Below are 17,545 nucleotides of genomic sequence, written 5' to 3' on the forward strand. Positions count from 1 at the left end.
GACCAGCTGACCATCAGCTGTACACGGCGCTTGGGCACTTAATAGTCAACGCTTTGTAACAGGGCCCCTCACTTCGCTCGGCATATTTATATTCTACCTCTATGTCTACTTGGATAGTGGGGCATAAACCTGGACTCAGGGCAGAATAAGTGCGCAGGCGCCGTGTAGAGCTGACATCAGCTGTTCAACTTCGGAGACTTTCGGCGTCTGGTTTGTCCTCCGTACTGCGCCTGCGCAGTACAGGGCAGACACTCCGATGGGGGACAGTATTCGACAAGACACCTGGATGCCGGGGATGGGCGGGCCTAAGCAGCTATCAACACCAGCCAATGATTGGGCTGCTGTAGAAAGGGGGCGGAGCCACATAAATGGAGCGGGCCGCCCACACTCCATCCCATTGGCTGATGTGTGATAACTGTTCGGTCCCGCCCACCCCCGACATCCCCTCTGAATAGTGACAGCTGATCTTTGTCTCTACAAGCCGTGACATTATCTGACAGATCTCACACTCAGCGGCTCTGACAACACTCACCATCTGCTGCCTGTCAGACTGTTCTATAGACAGCCAGCGGGGGTCACACACAACATTTCGGGGCAGATCTCCGGGAGACAGCACGGGTGATTAGGGTGTGCTCAGACACTACCGGCACACCCCCTGTGTACTCCTATGGAGTCTTCCCTCAGACCAGAAAGGAGGAGAGAAAACACTGAGAGATCATTACACAAGCCGGGTCCAGCTCTCTATTGTCCCCCCCCCCCCCCCCACATCCCCCCACTGGACCCCCCTCACTGATAAGGTGACATCACTGATAATGACACTTACTATGTTCTCCGATAGATGGAGATGAAAAGCCGGGGATGTAGTTTCCGATTAGTCCACTATTGGGCGCTGTGCCGGTTCTGTCAAAAAAGCTGTCGGAAGACACGCCCTCTCCGTGACGCAGCGACAATAGAAATGGCGCCGCTAAGCTGTCCCGTGCTTACTATGAGTCATCCACCCGCCGCCTCCGCCAATCAGAGGAAGCGCGTGGATGACCCCCCCCTTCCCGCCTGCCCAACAGTAGCCACGAGCTCGCGCTCAGCCCCGATCTACAGAGACAGGAGAGGAGTACAGAAAGCTGGAGAGAGGATTCGGGTTACTCCTCCCTCCAGCCTGCAGGTGGCAATAGAGAGCTGTACAGTGAGAGAAGGCTGCCGTTCTACCTCCGTCTCTATCCCCTTGTCACATGACTGGAGGAGGAAAGATGTGTCTGTAAGTACGAGGGGGGAGGGGAGACAACTTACCCCACACCTTCCATCTCTACTCCTCCTACAACCCCCCTCTATTCCTTATACCCCACCAGACACCCCCTCTCTTATCTCCCCCCAGACACCCCCGTCTCTTCCTCATCTCTCCCCCCCTCTTCTCTTCCTCATCTCTCCCCCCCTCTTCTCTTTCTCATCTCCCCCCCCTCTTCTCTTCCTCATCTCCCCCCCTCACAGCTAAGGAGCTGCTCGATTGTTCACAAGCAGGGGGAGCGGACGTCCCCCCCCCCAATTTAAGTACTAAGTACCGTAGTTTGTCATCATTCCACAAGTGTGCACAATTTCAAAGCATGACATGTTAGGATTATATTTACTTGGTGTAACATCTTTCATATTATCCAAAAAAAATTGAGCTAACATTACTGTTTTGTTTTTTTTTAAATTCATTAAAACGTATTTGTTCCCCAAATATTGTATTTGAAAGACCGCTGAGCAAATATAGTGTGACATAAAATATTGTAACAACCACCATTTTGATCTCTGATATATATATAATTTTTTGGGGGGGTTCCAAGTAATTTTCTAGTAGAGTTGTTCTGATACTGGTATCTGTGCCGATACTGAGCATTTGAACGAGTATCGGTACTTGTGCAAATGCCCCGATACGTGAAACCGATACCTTCGGCTCGGTACTTTCAGTTGTTAGCTGAAATTCTCCACTAACAGTTGAAATTTACAGAAAAAAATGCTGGCAATTATTGGTTGTTAAGGAACAGGGCCGTCGCATCCTTAACAACCAATCACATGTCCTCACGATTTCCCTCCCTGCCGCCTCTTTCCCTCTCACCAGCTGTCATCAGGCTCGGGGCCGCATGTCCGTGTAAACTTCCTGCATTAGAGGTGAGCAAGCCCAGCCCCCCCCCCCATCCCACTGTCCTCCCCCCCCCCCCCATCCCACTGTCCTCCCCCCCCTCCATCCCACTGTCCTCCCCCCCCCATCCCACTGTCCTCCCCCTCCTGCCGGGTGCAGCTCTCACATTTATCTCTGCTCATCGCCGCTCCACTATTTCTGTCAGGAGTGAGTCCCGTGTGGTCCCGGCACAGATCTGTCCTTTCCTTGGCAGCTCCACAGCTCTGCACATAGCGAGGCTTCTCCCAGTGCCCTGTGTGTCCATCCTCTCCCCCCTCCCCCCCCTCTCTCTCTCTCTCCCCCCCCCTCCCCCCCCTCTCTCTCTCTCCCCCCCCTCTCTCTCTCTCCCCCCCTCCCCCCCTCTCTCTCTCTCTCCCCCTCCCCCCCTCTCTCTCTCTCTCCCCCTCCCCCCCTCTCTCTCTCTCTCCCCCTCCCCCCCCTCTCTCTCTCTCTCCCTCCCCCCCCCTCTCTCTCTCTCTCCCTCCCCCCCCCTCTCTCTCTCTCTCCCTCCCCCCCCCTCTCTCTCTCTCTCTCCCTCCCCCCCTCTCTCTCTCTCTCTCTCTCTCTCTCTCTCTCTCTCTCTCTCTCCTCCCCCCCTCTCTCTCTCCCTCCCCCCCTCTCTCTCTCCCTCCCCCCCTCTCTCTCCCTCCTCTCTCTCCCTCCCCCCCCTCCCCCCCTCTCTCCCCCTCCCCCCCCTCCCCCCCTCTCTCCCCCCCCCCCCCGTTTTATGTTATTAACACTATATAGATAATCAGAATTTGAGACAGTAGTGCAGCACATCTATTTATACTTATTTTTGGTGGGGAACATTGGGTGTTTGCACCAGCTGAATGTATTCAATCACGTTTAAGTGGCAGCACATACTTTTTTTTTTTTTTTTTAATTTCAATAGACAGCAGTAGCCAGGATTGTGACTCCCCTCCCCGCTTTATCAGCCCTCCTTCTTTTTTTTTTTTTTCTCATTTAGCACATCTTCACCCCAGCCTCACCCAACTCCCCCTACCTCCCAAACCACCCCTTTACCTACTCTTCTATAGGTATCGGTATCGGCAAGTACTTTAAAAAAAAGTATCGGTACTTGTACTTGGTGTCAAAAAATGGTATCGGTGGATCCCTATTTTCTAGTTAAAAATACTGATTTTAACTTGTAAGCATCAAGTGTCAGAAAAAGGCCTGGTCTTGAAGTGGTTAAATCCATGTTGTGTTTTTTGAATACTATACTGCTTTTGCAGCCTGGGCAGTGGTGCTGCTTTGTCCCTCTTCATGATGGGTCGTCACACAGCTTACCCTGCAGACTCTCTACTTCTCCCTGCCAGAGCTGCTGGGCTGGAGAAGAGGAGAAAGAGGAATCTGCGGGTGCTGGACGGCGGTCCCACCTACCACTCAGACAGCAGGAGGGCAAGGATTGGCTGCAGAATATCCTGGGAAGGGAAAGCCCACCCAGGGAGCTGCGTAGGGCTGCTGGGAACTGTAAGGATTTGTGGGGGATGTAGTCCCCATCTGGGGACTTTAACTGAGAGACTTGGTGGTACTACAAGTCCCAGGAGGAAGTTGTGCCGGATGGAGGAGGAAAAAGGAGAAGCCTGGGCTTGGGGGCGTGTCCCTAATACAAAGCGTGACCCCGTTCTCTGTAACGAGCCAATGACTTGGCTCTTTAAACATGTGATCGGCTGTGTCTAATCACAGACGATCACATGTAAATACGGAAGTTCCGTTTATTGGTTCTCCTCGCCTCATATTGACAGAGTGTGAGGAGAGGAGAGCCAATCGGTGGCATTTCCTCGCAGGGGAGACCTGTACAGATAAATCAGGGCACTGATTATCAGTGCTGCATATCGGTGCCACCTAATCAGTGCCCATAAGTGTCGCCTCCTGAGCGCACATTATTCTTTGTCTGTCTGTATGTACACTGCACAGTACCACTTCTCTTGTCCCCTGTGGGTATAATTCTCAGTATCTGTTCTTATTCTGCATGTAAGGAATCAGCACAGTAGCACTTCTCTTGTCCTGTATGTTGGGTGTAATTCTCTATAATGCTGTAATTCTTTCTGGACTCTACAAACAATTGTGTGGCACTTACTGCTTTCTTATGTTTTTGGATTTCTTCCAGGACCCTCATGGAAGGAGGATTGCTGTGCCATATGAGACCACCTCTGAAGCTAGTTGGCATGATTATCTGAATGTGTCATCTGCTCTATTTGATCTTAAAAACAGAAGATCTACTACATCTTACACAAGTACATAGATTGTGAGCCGTCTGGTATCGGGAAATGGTGGGTCACATTACAGGGTCATCATTATGGTGGTGGGGTACATATATTGTGGGGTGCCCCTTATGATGGGAATGGATGGGGAATCATACATTGCAGGTTGTTGGGTACAGGTGAGGATGGAAGAGGGAGTCCCAGTTTGCAGGGTGATCCTTAACCACTTGCTTACAGGGCACTCAACCCCCTCCTATCCAGACCAATTTTTAGCTTTCAGCGCTGACGCACTTTGAATGACAATTGCGCGGTCATACAACACTTTACCCAAATGAAATTTTTATCATTTTTCCCCACAAATAGAGCTTTCTTTTGGTGGTATTTGATCACCTCTGCGGTTTTTATTTTTTGTTAAAAAAATGTAAAAAGACCGAATTAAAAAAAAAAAAAATATATATATTTTTTTTTTATATTTTGTTATAAAATTTTTTAAAAGGGTAATTTTTCTCCTTCATTGATGTACGCTGATGAGGCGGCAGTGATGGGCACTGATGGGTGGCAGTGATGGGCACTGATGGGTGGCAGTGATGGGCACTGATGGGTGGCAATAATGGGCACTGATCTTGTACACTGCTAGGTGGCATTGATTGGCACAACTGGTGGGCATTGATAGGTGGCACTTGTAGACATTGATACGTGGCACTGGTGGGCACTGTGATGTGGCAATGTCAGGTGGCACTGGCAGGGGGTAATTGTGGCACAATTGAGGCATTATTGCCTCCTCCTCTTCAGGACCGATGTCCCTTGCTGGTGAGCCGGTGATCGTTTTTTTTTTCTCCTCGCACTTTCAGCGCGAGGAGAAAAAAAAAAACGATCACAGAGCTTTTGTTTTGATCATGTGATCAGCTGTCATTGGCTGACAGCTGATCACATGGTAAGGGGCCGGGACCGGCCCCTTACTTGGATCGGTGATCACCCGAGTCTCAGTGACTCGGTGATCACAGCGCGCTCCACACGCGCCCTGCAGGGCGCGTGCACAGGGGAGGCCGTCATATGACGGCCTCCCGGGAATTCAGGTCCGCGCTGTAGCCGTCATTCGACTATAGCGTGGATGTCAAGTGGTTAAGAAAGGTAAGGGGGGGGGTGATCATCACAGATTAGGGGGTGCTCATTACTAGCTGCATAAAAAAGTGAAGGCAGACCTTCACCATTCTTGATAGCCTCAGTAATATAAAAATGTTTTCTAAATTGTATTACTGTCTTTTGTAAAATGAATAAAAACGATTGAAACAGAAATAGTGATGGCAGAAAAAGACCAATCCTTTTTTTTTTGTTTTGTTTTGTTGCCTGAGTATAGATCTAGGTTTGTCCCAAGCATGTTTGAAGCCATTTACTGTTGACTGTCTCACTACCTCTGCTGGCACATTGCACCCCTGGATGAGAACTTGCTCATTGCCAATGCTTACTAGCCCACAGCATTGCAGTAAGCAAATGTATCACTCTTATGCAGGAACAATCACTGACCTTTCCATACAGTGACGCTGGAGAAATCAGCAATGACAGGGGAGGTCTCCACTCTTCTGTCACCTCTCTCACACACCTGTACACAGCACTTCCTCCCACTCCAAAGAGCTCACCCTAAGGACTCCTGGGGGTTGTAGGATTGTCACATTAACATCAACTTCCATGAAAACCAAGAAAAAAACTAAACCTATTTGTGTCAAAATACTTTATTAAAAGAGCTTACATAGGTACAAAATTGTTTTTATAGAACATAATAAATTATAAAATGACTTCAAGCATTTCAACACATACACCAAACTGCGAGAAGTATCCAGAGCAAAATACTAAAATATTTAACATCCATACACTAACTTTTCTTTTATGAAATAAATTCTAAGCCCTAAAGCAGGCCATACATTAACCACTTCAATACCGGGCACTTTCACCCCCTTCCTGCCCAGGCCAATTTTCAGCGCTGTCGCACTTTGAATGACAATTGCGCAGTCATGTAACACTGTACCCAAATGAATTTTTAAATCATTTTCTTCACACAAATAGAGCTTTCTTTTGGTGGTATTTAATCACTGCTGGGTTTTTTATAATTTACAGAAAAAGTTTTTCTTAGTTTCTGTCAGTAAATTTTGTAAATGAGTAATTTTTCTCCTTCACCGGTGGGCACTGATGAGATGGCACTAAAATGCTGCACTGATGGGCGCTGATATGCGGCACTAGTGGACACTGAAAGGCAGCAGTGACTGGCATCACTAATGGGCACTGATTGGTGGCACTGGGTGGCTTTACTGTAATTGGGGCACTGATGATCAGTGCCCTGATTACATGTCCGGGTGTTCCCTGCGATGAGATGCCGCTGATCAACTCTCCTCGCCACACACTCTGTCAGTGTAAGGCGACGAGAGCCGATCACCGCCACTTCCGTGTTTACATGTGACTGACTGCGATTGGACACAGCCGATCACATGTTTAAAGAGCTGCGTGATCTGCTCTTTACATAGATCGGGGTCGCACTGTGTCCTAGCAAAATGGCAGTGATCGCTGCGCGCCCGTTCTGGGCACCGTCATACGACGTCCACCCAGAACGAGAGCCACACCGACCCTCTGTCATTTGACGGTGGGCGGGCGGCAAGCGGTTAAGCACTATCCCACAATTAGCTGTAAGCACACTGTAAAAGAAAGGAACCACCCTACAAACAAGAAGGTGTGATAATGTGGCTGGCCGAATGAGGATGATGAGGTTTTAGAAGTATGAGACTCCACACCTTCGCCTGGACCTGCTTTGCTGAAATATGAAAAAAAAAAGTGTGTGTGTGTATATGTGTGTGTGTGTGTATATATATATATATATATATATATATATATATATATATATATATATATATATATATATCTCTATCACTTACAGTGTATAGATTGTATTATATGGACTGGAGTGGCCATATTTATAATTGAGAAACCTGTGTTAAAAAAAAAAAAAAGTCTCTAAAGGAATACCTGCAAAAGAGTACTTACCTACCCACACTGTGCACTTGCATCAGAATATCACTTTGGTTAACCACTTACGGACCGGAAAGATTTACTCCCTTGATGACCAGGCCATTTTTTGCGATACGGCACTGAATCGCTTTAACTGACATTTTTATGCGGTCGTGCGACTTGTACCCAAACAAAATTTATGTCCTTTCCCACAAATAGAGCTTTCTTTTGGTGGTATTTGATCACTTCTGCGGTTTTTATTTTTTGCGCTATAAAACATAAAAAAACGACAATTTGGGGGGAAAAAAAAAACAATGTTTTTTACATTATGTTATAATAAATGTCCAATAAAAAAAAAACACATTTCTTCATCAGTGTAGGCCAATATGTATTCTTCTGTATATTTTTGGTAAAAAAAAAATCACAATAAGCGTATATTGATTGGTTAACCTAATATCACCCAATCCTGACCTAACCTCAATACCCCATACACACTATTAGATTTTCTGCAGATTTTTGTCTTCAGATTTACCAAAACCATATAATATGAGGCCAAACCTTAGGCTGGCCATACACTATACAATTTTCTTGTTCAACTTTCCTTTAGATTTACCAAAACCATATAATATGAGGTCAAATCTAAACACTTTCAATTTGTATGCAGTCAGGCAGGCTCTGGCACTACATAGCTGAAGATAAATCTAAAGGAAATTGAATAAGAAAATTGTATAGTGTATGGCCAGCCTCAAGGGTTTCAATTTGTATGCAATCAGGCAGGCTCTTGCACTACATGGTTTTGGTAAATCTGAAGACAAAAATCTGCAGAGTGTGTATGGGGTCTTAACTTCCTAATATCACCCAATCCTGACCTAACCTAATATCACCCAATCCGTCCTCTTTGCTCCTCGCAACGCCTCCTGCTCTCTACCCCCTTGTCTCCTCCCGCCATACTCATTTCCGGGACTTCTCCAGAGTCTCTCCCATCCTCTGGAACTTGCTACCCCAATCTGTCCAGAGCCTCTCCCATCCTCTGGAACTCACTACCCCAATCTGTCCAGAGCCTCTCCCATCCTCTGGAATTCACTACCCTAATCTAACCAGAGCCTCTCCCATCCTCTGGATCTCCCTACCCCAATCTCTACTGAGCTTCTACCATCCTCTGGAACTTCCTACCCCAATCTGTCCAGAGCCTCTCCCATCCTCTGGAATTCACAACCCCAATCTGTGCAGAGCATCTCCCATCCTCTGGAACTCCCTACTCCAATCTGTCCTGAGCCTCTACCATCCATTGGGACTCCCTACCCCAATTTCTCCAGAGCCTCTGCCATCCTCTGGAACTCCCAACTCCAATATGTACAGAACCTCTCCCATCCTCTGCAACTTACTAGCCCAATCTATTCAGAGCCTCTCCCATCCTCTGGTACTCACTACCCCAATCTATCCAGATCCTCTCCCATCCTCTGGTACTCACTACCCCAATCTGGCCAGAGCCTCTCCCATCCTCTGGTACTCACTACCCCAATCTATCCAGATCCTCTCCCATCCTCTGGAACTCCCTACTACAATCTGTCCAGAATCCCTCCTATCATCTGAAACTCCCAACCCCAATCTGTACAGAACCTCTGCCATCCTCTGGAACTCACTACCCCAATCTATCAAGATCCTCTCCCTCTGGATCTCCATGCATCCTTCATATACTCTCCTATACCCTGTAGAGCGCACCAAACATGCCCCATGCACTCTTCTCCATAGCACACTCCATACATGCCCCATACACTCCCCAGTACCCCATAGCACACTCCAGGCATGCCCCATACACTCTCCTATAATCCATAGCACACTTCATGCATGCCCCATACACTCTGCTATATGCCATAGAACACTCCATGCATGCCGCCCCATACACTCTCCTATACAATATAGCGCACCCCATGCATCCCTACACACTCTCCTATACCATATAGGGCACTAAGGTTTAATGAAGTAATAATTATGCACACTACAAATCCCACAGTCCATACTTCATCTTGGAAGTTAGCAGGAGAAGGTGGCTACATTCCTACATACAGTGGGATGATGGGGAATGTAGCCATCTTCTAACAGAAGGGACTTTTTGGAGTTCAGAATACACACATGAACAGATGTTATGTTTTTAAAGCAATGTTGGGTGTCACTTTAAAGTAAACCTGTGAAGGATTTATAGGGGCTGCCATTGCAGACCTCCTACTCCAAAAAAAGAAAAAAAGCTTGTTTCTTGGCTTTGTCTGACTTTGGCTTCATGCTTCAAGGACACTTTCCGGAATCTGACGTAAGTTGTGGGCACATTTTCCCACCCCGGAAAATAATTCCCAGCCCGTAGTCATGAATTGCTGTATGCTAGCAGTACACGGGTATACGCCATGCTAAACAGACATGTGTAACTGATCATGATGACTGACCAATTCACCCAAAATAAGGTTGGATTCGTAAGTAGTTTGGCTCTTGACGGCGAGGAACAAACCGTATGCAAGTCACAACTGTCACCTCCGCCATGGCAGCCTGGATAAGCGCTTTTTCCTCCAATGCTATAACAAGCAACAAAGGCAAACATAATAAATGTAGACGTTTAGTACTAAGCACTCATTTTTTTCAGTTAATACACTGTTACCAAGCCGTGAAACATGCTCTCCTCTGTGCCCAACCCAATATCTCCATATCCTGCAAATCTCGGTCCCAGCAGAAGAGCACCACTTATGTGAACTTCTGGGTAGCGTGGCACCAGAGGACACAGGTTGGGGGGGGGGGGGGGGGGGGGGACTGGCTTGCCATTAAAAGTAATGCGAAAGAATAGATGCATGATGAGAGTGTGCCCTGCAAGGGTGACTCCATAGGGCCCTGTAAGAAGAAGATAAGTAGATGTTCTTTTCTATGTCCACTGGACCTAAATAAGCAATTGACCCTTGCAGTGCAGCCCCACTGTATGGGATCATTTTTATGTTTGCAGAGTTTGGCTTCAAGGCAGCACTCTCTTGTGCAGAAAACCAGACATGGCCTTTTTTTTGGTAGCACAACACTGTGGTGCGCTACAACAGATACATCGTATTAGAGTGTTGGGAATGGGATGCCATTCAAATTTGTAAAATATGAGCTTGGTGGTGCCTCCTCTAAAGGCTCCTATACTCAGTAGCCATGCTGAACACATGGGGCCCTGGCGTGTACTGGGAGGAACAGTGCTGATATGCTGAATGGGCCCTAAAGCTGCCCCATTGGTACTGCCCCATGAGTGACACAATGGTAAATATAGCCCTGAGTCAGCGGATCATTATAACAGCCAACAACCTGTGTATTTTTTGGCACATTTCCTTTAAATTGGAACTATACTCACATTCAGTCCAGCGATGTGGCATTCTGGAGCTCCTTGATGGCCGCTGAAATCTTTGGGTGGCCAGCTTCTGGGTATCAACACCGGGTATCAATCACCGGCCACTTTCCTTGGCCGGGCCAAAAGGATGTCACTCAGTTCAGTCAGCTTGGCATTGCTGAATTTGTACAATAAGCTGTGTGTGTGTGCAGATCACTGTACGGGGCGGACAGGCAGGTAAGTAACTTTAATGCAGAAAACACATAGCATGCCTCTTCTGCTTTAAACATCCTGCCTGTTCGCCCATTTTTAACTTAGGCCATAAAGTTCCACCTTAATAAAACTCCGAAAATATTGAAGCATAGACTTGTAAAATTGTAATAGTCAAACTAAAAATTGCTTTAAAGTAAATCTAAAGGCACAACTTTTTTCAGACAGAGTAGGGAATCTCCCTTTGGGTAGACTTTCCTTTACTTCCTGTCTCCACATACAACAGGAAGTAAGAGGAGACCTTTACAAAGGATGGGGACATTTTTTTCTTCTTTTTCTTTTTTTTTAAATACAGTTGTCGCTGGAGTATCCACTTTGGAAGATTTACCCTCTATTCCTGTTCTAGTGACAACTCAAAATTTCTTCTCACTTGTAGTACCAGTGACAGTGGCATCCAGGAAAAACACAGAGGGTGAATCTCCCTAAGGGGGGGCACAGATAGCTCTAAAAACCTGGGGAAGAATGAAGAATAGGAGCACCACAGTTATAAACTATTGTTCACATTTGTTCGGGTCCTCAGTGCCATGTGTGCATGGCCAGTCAAATGAAATGGGCTGCTGTACCTGCATTAAACATTTTCCAAAGTGTGTGGGGGTGCCATTAGGAATTAGTGGCATCCCTATGCACCTCAAAAACAGCAAATGTTTAAAGAAAATGTACCCTGGGGCCTCATTGATTGGTGGGCATGCTGAAAGCTTCCTTTTCAGCTTTTGGCATTTGGTCACATGACATCCCGGAGCCAAAAAGGAAGTTGGTGCTGGAAGACTTACATACAGGAAGTGAAGGGAAATCTTTACCATGGGACACAGGGGGCAAAACAAACAAAAACTAACAATTGTTTTGACAATTCCCTACTCCGAGAAAAAACTTTGGCTTTAGATATGTTTTGACAGCAAACTGGATCTTCACTTTAAGCCTCATTCGCACTAGTGAGATTTTATATGCGGCTTGAGTTGCCCAGAATCGCAGGACATTGGAAATCCCATTGTTTTCAAGGCTGCCCGTTCACATCAATGCAACCCAGCACAGAACAATTTTGGTGCAATTCCAGCATGATTTTGGCCCCATAGATATGCAAACCACTTAAAATTAGCATCCAAGTTGCACCACGTAATCTCACTGAAAGTCGAGATGCAGATAGATGCAGTGTGAACTTAGCCTTAAATATTTAGGCCTCTTGAGCGGCTGAGCCTGGGCAACATAAATTCCAGCATATTTCTGCACCTTGGAAAGCCCAGGTGCTGTGTACAGCTGCCCATAGACATGAATGACTGTGCACGGCTATATCTGGGTGTATGTCAAAGCTTTTGTAAACATGAGTATAGAGTACAGGTATATGCCAAAATTAGTAAATGTTCCACTTTTTGCATGTGTCTACATGAGAAATGGCGTATACCCGCTACAGCCATTCATGTCTATGGGCAGCTGGCAGCTGTACACAGCACCTGGGCTTCCCGGGCAGAGAAAATACCTGGAATTTATGTTGCAGAGGCTCAGGCACCCATGTGCAAGAGCAAAAGAAAAACTCACCCAAGCTCTACCGCTCTATAATGTAGTTAGTGTGCAGAGTGGTCGGTGATCTGGCTAATTGAGTTCACAGAGAATCCATAAAATGTACAAACCGGTAACACGACAGCTTCTCCATAGAAAAGTTTATTGTAGCATTACAGCAGTAACATCATCCAAAATGCTAAAACAAAAACATACTTGGGGGGCACACCCTAAAATGCTTTACATTCAAGATGGTGCTGCTATAGGACCAAAAACAGTACAAAACAGATTACAGCGCACACATACAAAATTTATCCTGCAAACACCTGAATATATATATATATAACTACCATAAATACATATGTAAAACTTTGGAGCTCTATGATCAGAACTGTCTGCTATAACATGACTGGGATCTGAAGAGTAACACGTACTGTAGTTGTCAGACAATGTATACGGCACGTTGACTGTTCCGTCTTTGGATTTTGGCCATAGACAAGATTTTCCTCTACAGATGATAGCATTCCTGTTCCTTTTCACAGCGATATCTCCTTGTAGCATGAATCGGGAAGTGCCTATATGGATATAAACAATGATTGTACATCATGCCTTCCATTACTGAGACTGAAGTATAACCTGATGTATAAATTAAACCCATTGATCCACTATCATTAGCCATATCTTCTAAAGTCCAGCTACAAGTTAAGCCAATGTCTGTGCGATTTATGTGGCAAAAAGAATCACTGGTTGGCCTACCATATCCTGAAGACTCCCTTTGTGAGATATTGTGACCTGATATGGTTCCACTAAAACAGCTGTATTCGATCAGAAGTCAACTGATGGTCTTGCATAACTCCAATTAAATCTTCATAATAAGCAAATCAATGGGCAGACTATCTGTGCCAAATTTACACCTTCATTAAATCCTTGTGAGTGGACAGAAAGCTAATCTACAGAAATATCGGTTTTGTTTGACCTTAAAACATAACTAAAAGCAAAACTTTTTTCTCTTTTTTTCGATAAAGTAAGGGAGGGTTATAACCCCAATGTCCCCCCATCTATGTCCCATTGGGGAGATTCCCCTTACTTCCTGTCTCATTGCCAAAACAGGAAGTGAGACAAATTCCTCCCAAAAGTGGGGAATTCATTGTGGACACCAAGGTCACCGGAACTAGTCTCCCCATTGAAAGATTTCACTCTATTACCGTTCTGGTGTCAACCCAAAATTTAGAATTTACTTCCACATTCGAAGATAATGGTAAACAGGACAAATAGAGGGGGTGAATCTCCCAAATGGGGGCACAGACAGCTGTTCACATCCCTCTCCACCCTGTCACAATCTGAAAAAAATTATTTGACTTTAGTTATACTTTAACTTGTACAATATTTATTTTCATAGTCTTTAAATGGGTCTTCCAGCTATTCAATTTCCCAGAAAAAAATCAATCCCAAGTTGTTTTATGAGTGTCTCCTCAAAGGGAACTTTGACTTGAACTTTTCTAAATGACCAGTACTAAGTGTATCTATACCCCAAACTTTATTTTTAGTTGTGGATAGGATGAGTAAAGTTTAGACCCCCTGTCAAATATTACTTCTATCTGAAGCTCTGTAGAAAGATGTCCCATCATTTACTGTCCTGGGGACAACTTTTACCAGACAGCTGAAAGAATCTCTACAACAGAGCCTCCAATGGCAGTAAAACCAGACAGGGGTTCTGATTGTATCCAAAAATGATTTTAAAAAAATTGGTAGATGTCACAATGTACAGGCGTGTGTTTTGGTTCCAAATCTTTTGTTAGACTCAGGAATCCTCAAATCTGTCTGAAATCAGGAAGTCCTCCTCAGCTTCACTCCAATTTTGGAGCTCCAGAATCCCATCGCCATCCCACAATCCAGTATGGCACCTCTCTATTGGATGCTGAGGAGCCTTATTAAAGGGTGAAGGTTATCCAGAGCTTCAAAAATAAAAAAATAAAAAGGTTGAGAACTGAATGTTTTTTAAGTTTTGCTGGGATTAGGTACATGGACTTGTTATGACAGAAAATTGGGAGCTGCTATTCCTGACTTGTTTTGGAAGGTGCATGCTTCATCCTAAACTCTCTTAGTGATTCACTCAAGACGAACAAGCATGTGCAAATCCTGTGTCAAGACACTTGATATGTGTATTCATGTTCCAGGTCAGGGACTCACTAAGAACCACGTCACACTGGTGACTATCACTAGAGAAAACTTGCCAGCAGCAGGATAAGTTTGAAGGTTGAGAATACTCACCTGCTTGCTGCAGATGTGTCCTCTCTGCATTTTCTAGTGACCCTGGCGTGATGATGATTACTTCCTTTCTGGTTTGCGGGCTCCGGCTGTATGAATGGCTGAACCCGTGGTGACGTTACTCCTGCACGTGCGTGTGGGAGCCCTTGGCTCGGGCACAGAACTCAGAAGGTACAGCACGGGTATGCCATCCCTTAAGAGCGCATGCGCCAGCGACGTTGTCAGGGACGTGCTGGCCATGGCATTACTGGTGCTCTAGGGCGAATGCTAATGCGCAGGCACAATCCCCCAAATGTGCACACGCGCCAATAAACGTTGGTGCCCAAATGCCATATATAAGTGCAGCAGGTTCACTAGTGCTTTGCTGTCTGATCTGCAGCTTGTACCCTGTATACCTGTTTCTGTGATCCTTATCTGATTCCTGTGTTTGACCCGGCTTCCTCTAACTACACTTGCTATCCATTATCCTGATGCCGGCTTGCCTTGTTGACTTTGCTTAATCTTTCTGCTGCTTGATATCCTGTTGCCAAACCTTGCGTGCATCCTGACTATTCTTTGCCTGCCGTCTATGCCTGCATCTGATTGTCTGTTACCAACCCGGCTTGTCTGACCACGCATCCTGTGTCTTTTCTGCTCTGCATGCGCCTGCCTGGTCCCTACTTCCTGCTGCCACCAGCCTGGAATCTGCTGGCCTGCCAAAGCCTGCCATTTAACTTACTGGTCCACCCTAGTGACACCTCCACCACACAGAAGACGATCCAGACACTTATACACTGCCATGCTCTCATGGCCACTTTTACAACATCGGTGGTCCCTGAGCAGGGGTTGAATGAGAGGCCTAGCCTCTGCATGTCACGCTCAACCGTCAGGTACTTGACCGGCAGCATCGCTTGTGCATATCTCCTAAACAGTGCACGTTTAGGAGATATTCACTGTACCTACTGGTAAACTTAATTTTAGGCCTACCTGTAGGTACATGTTCAAAAGTGGAGTTTACCTCCACTTTAATAGCACCACTTTTACAAAATGTCACTATGACTGCAAATTCAAAAAGAATTACCTACAGTTTGTACATAATGAAGCTGGAGGTAATTAAGACCTACAGTAAATGGAGTACAGAAACAGGCAGAGTGCCTGTCTCTGTACGCTGTATAGTAGGCCGCATTTTTCCCACCACTATCTGTTCCCCTCCCCACCTGTCACCTGGTAAGGATGCTGTCGCCTTCACAGCTGGCAGCCTACTAGCAACCTGTGATGCTTGCAGTGGGTGGAGCCTGGTGGGGAAGCTGAGACTCTCCTCTCTTGTAATTGACAGCAGGCAGTGGGGGGATTTTATGCTACCAAAATTAGTGTGCTGTAAATTGCCTCCAGCATTGCTCCTGTTTCTTTTTGCTGGAAGCTGCCATTTTGCTGAAGCCCAGAGCCCCTGAACAGCAGTAATTGTTTAGGCCAGGGATATGCAATTAGCGGACCTCCAGCTGTTGCAAAACTACAAGTCCCATAATGCCTCTGCCTCTGGGTGTCATGCTTGTGGCTGCCAGAGTCTTGTTATGCCTCATGGGACTTGTAGTTCTGCAACAGCTGGAGCTCCGCTAATTGCATATCCTTGCTTTAGGCTATCAGCAGAGCGGCCTCTACAAATATGGCACAGTGCCTAAAAAAAAGAGAGCAATTGAGCATGTGCAGAGCAGGGTGAGACAGGGTGAGCCATCCCTGCCAGGAGAGCACAATGATTACTGCTAGCTGCTATAGCTGCTGGAAATAATCGTATGTTATAAATCTGACATACGGTCTGTACCCAAGTCGATTCTTTTACCCCCAAAGGTCCCCCAAAATACATAGCAGACACTTAAAGGGGTTGTAAACGTACATTTTTTATTTTTTAAAAACAAGAAACGTGTCGTACTTACCTCCACTGTGCAGCTCGTTTTGCACAGATTGGCCCCGATCCTCCTGTTCTGGGGTCCCTCGGCGGCTCTCTCGGTTCCTCCCCGCAATAGCTAACCCCCTCAGGAAGCTCTGTCCCGAGGGGGTTACCTTGCGGGCGTGCTCCCGTCTCATACACTCTGCATCCATAGACACAGAGTGTATGTCTTGGTCCTGCCCCCCCGGCGGCCGTGTCATTGGATTTGATTGACAGCATTGGGAGCCAATGGCTGCGCTGCTATCAATCTATGCAATCAATGCCGAGACTCCGTGGAGAAGAGGACGCCGGGAACGAGCCGAGCAGGTAAACTGGCTTAGGTAAGTAAAACGGGGGCTGGGGGGCCCGTCATTGCCAGGTGTTTTTTCACCCTAATGCATAGGATGCATTAAGGTAAAAAAACGCAAACCTTTACAACCCCTTTAAAAGACAGTGCATGTCCTTTTGTGGTTTTTATTTTTGGGTAGAAGTTGGATAGAGTGAGCCTAGAGATACTTGACGATGAGGACTCTAATTCTGTACTATGACTTCAGGGTGAAGGCATCCCCTCTGAAGTGTAAAGCTGAACAGTAACAAACCGGAATCCCTCAACAGGAACACAGTCCTGGATATGGAAAGTAGTAGCTAGTGATCTCCCAGGACTCACTGAAGGTTGGTACTCACTGTCTCCTGATCTCCAGGCAGCCACGTGCAGGGTCATCAACTTCTGTACTTCATCAGCCTGTGTCCTGGATCTTTTAGCAGCTTCCCTTGAAGAAGGGGACACACCCTGAAAGCTTGTCCTGAAAAATTGTATGTTAGTGCAAATAAAAAAAGTATCACGGACAGTACTCAATCTTCTCTGTCACAATTGCACCAATACGGCTACAATCACATCAAGCAGCTTCCTAAGAATGCTC

General features: G+C 46.2%; 1 long non-coding RNA gene across 1 annotated transcript; it reads left to right on the forward strand.

Moving 5' to 3' along the window:
* Positions 1-791: 791 nt before the first annotated feature.
* On the forward strand, positions 792-5,655 carry LOC141112021 (uncharacterized). The gene is made up of 2 exons (XR_012236497.1): positions 792-1,252; positions 4,266-5,655. It is a non-coding gene; the product is annotated as an uncharacterized lncRNA (long non-coding RNA).
* The last annotated feature ends 11,890 nt before the right edge of the window (positions 5,656-17,545 follow it).

The sequence above is a fragment of the Aquarana catesbeiana genome, linkage group LG11 (assembly GCF_042186555.1).
Source record: "Aquarana catesbeiana isolate 2022-GZ linkage group LG11, ASM4218655v1, whole genome shotgun sequence".
Lineage (NCBI taxonomy): Eukaryota > Metazoa > Chordata > Amphibia > Anura > Ranidae > Aquarana > Aquarana catesbeiana.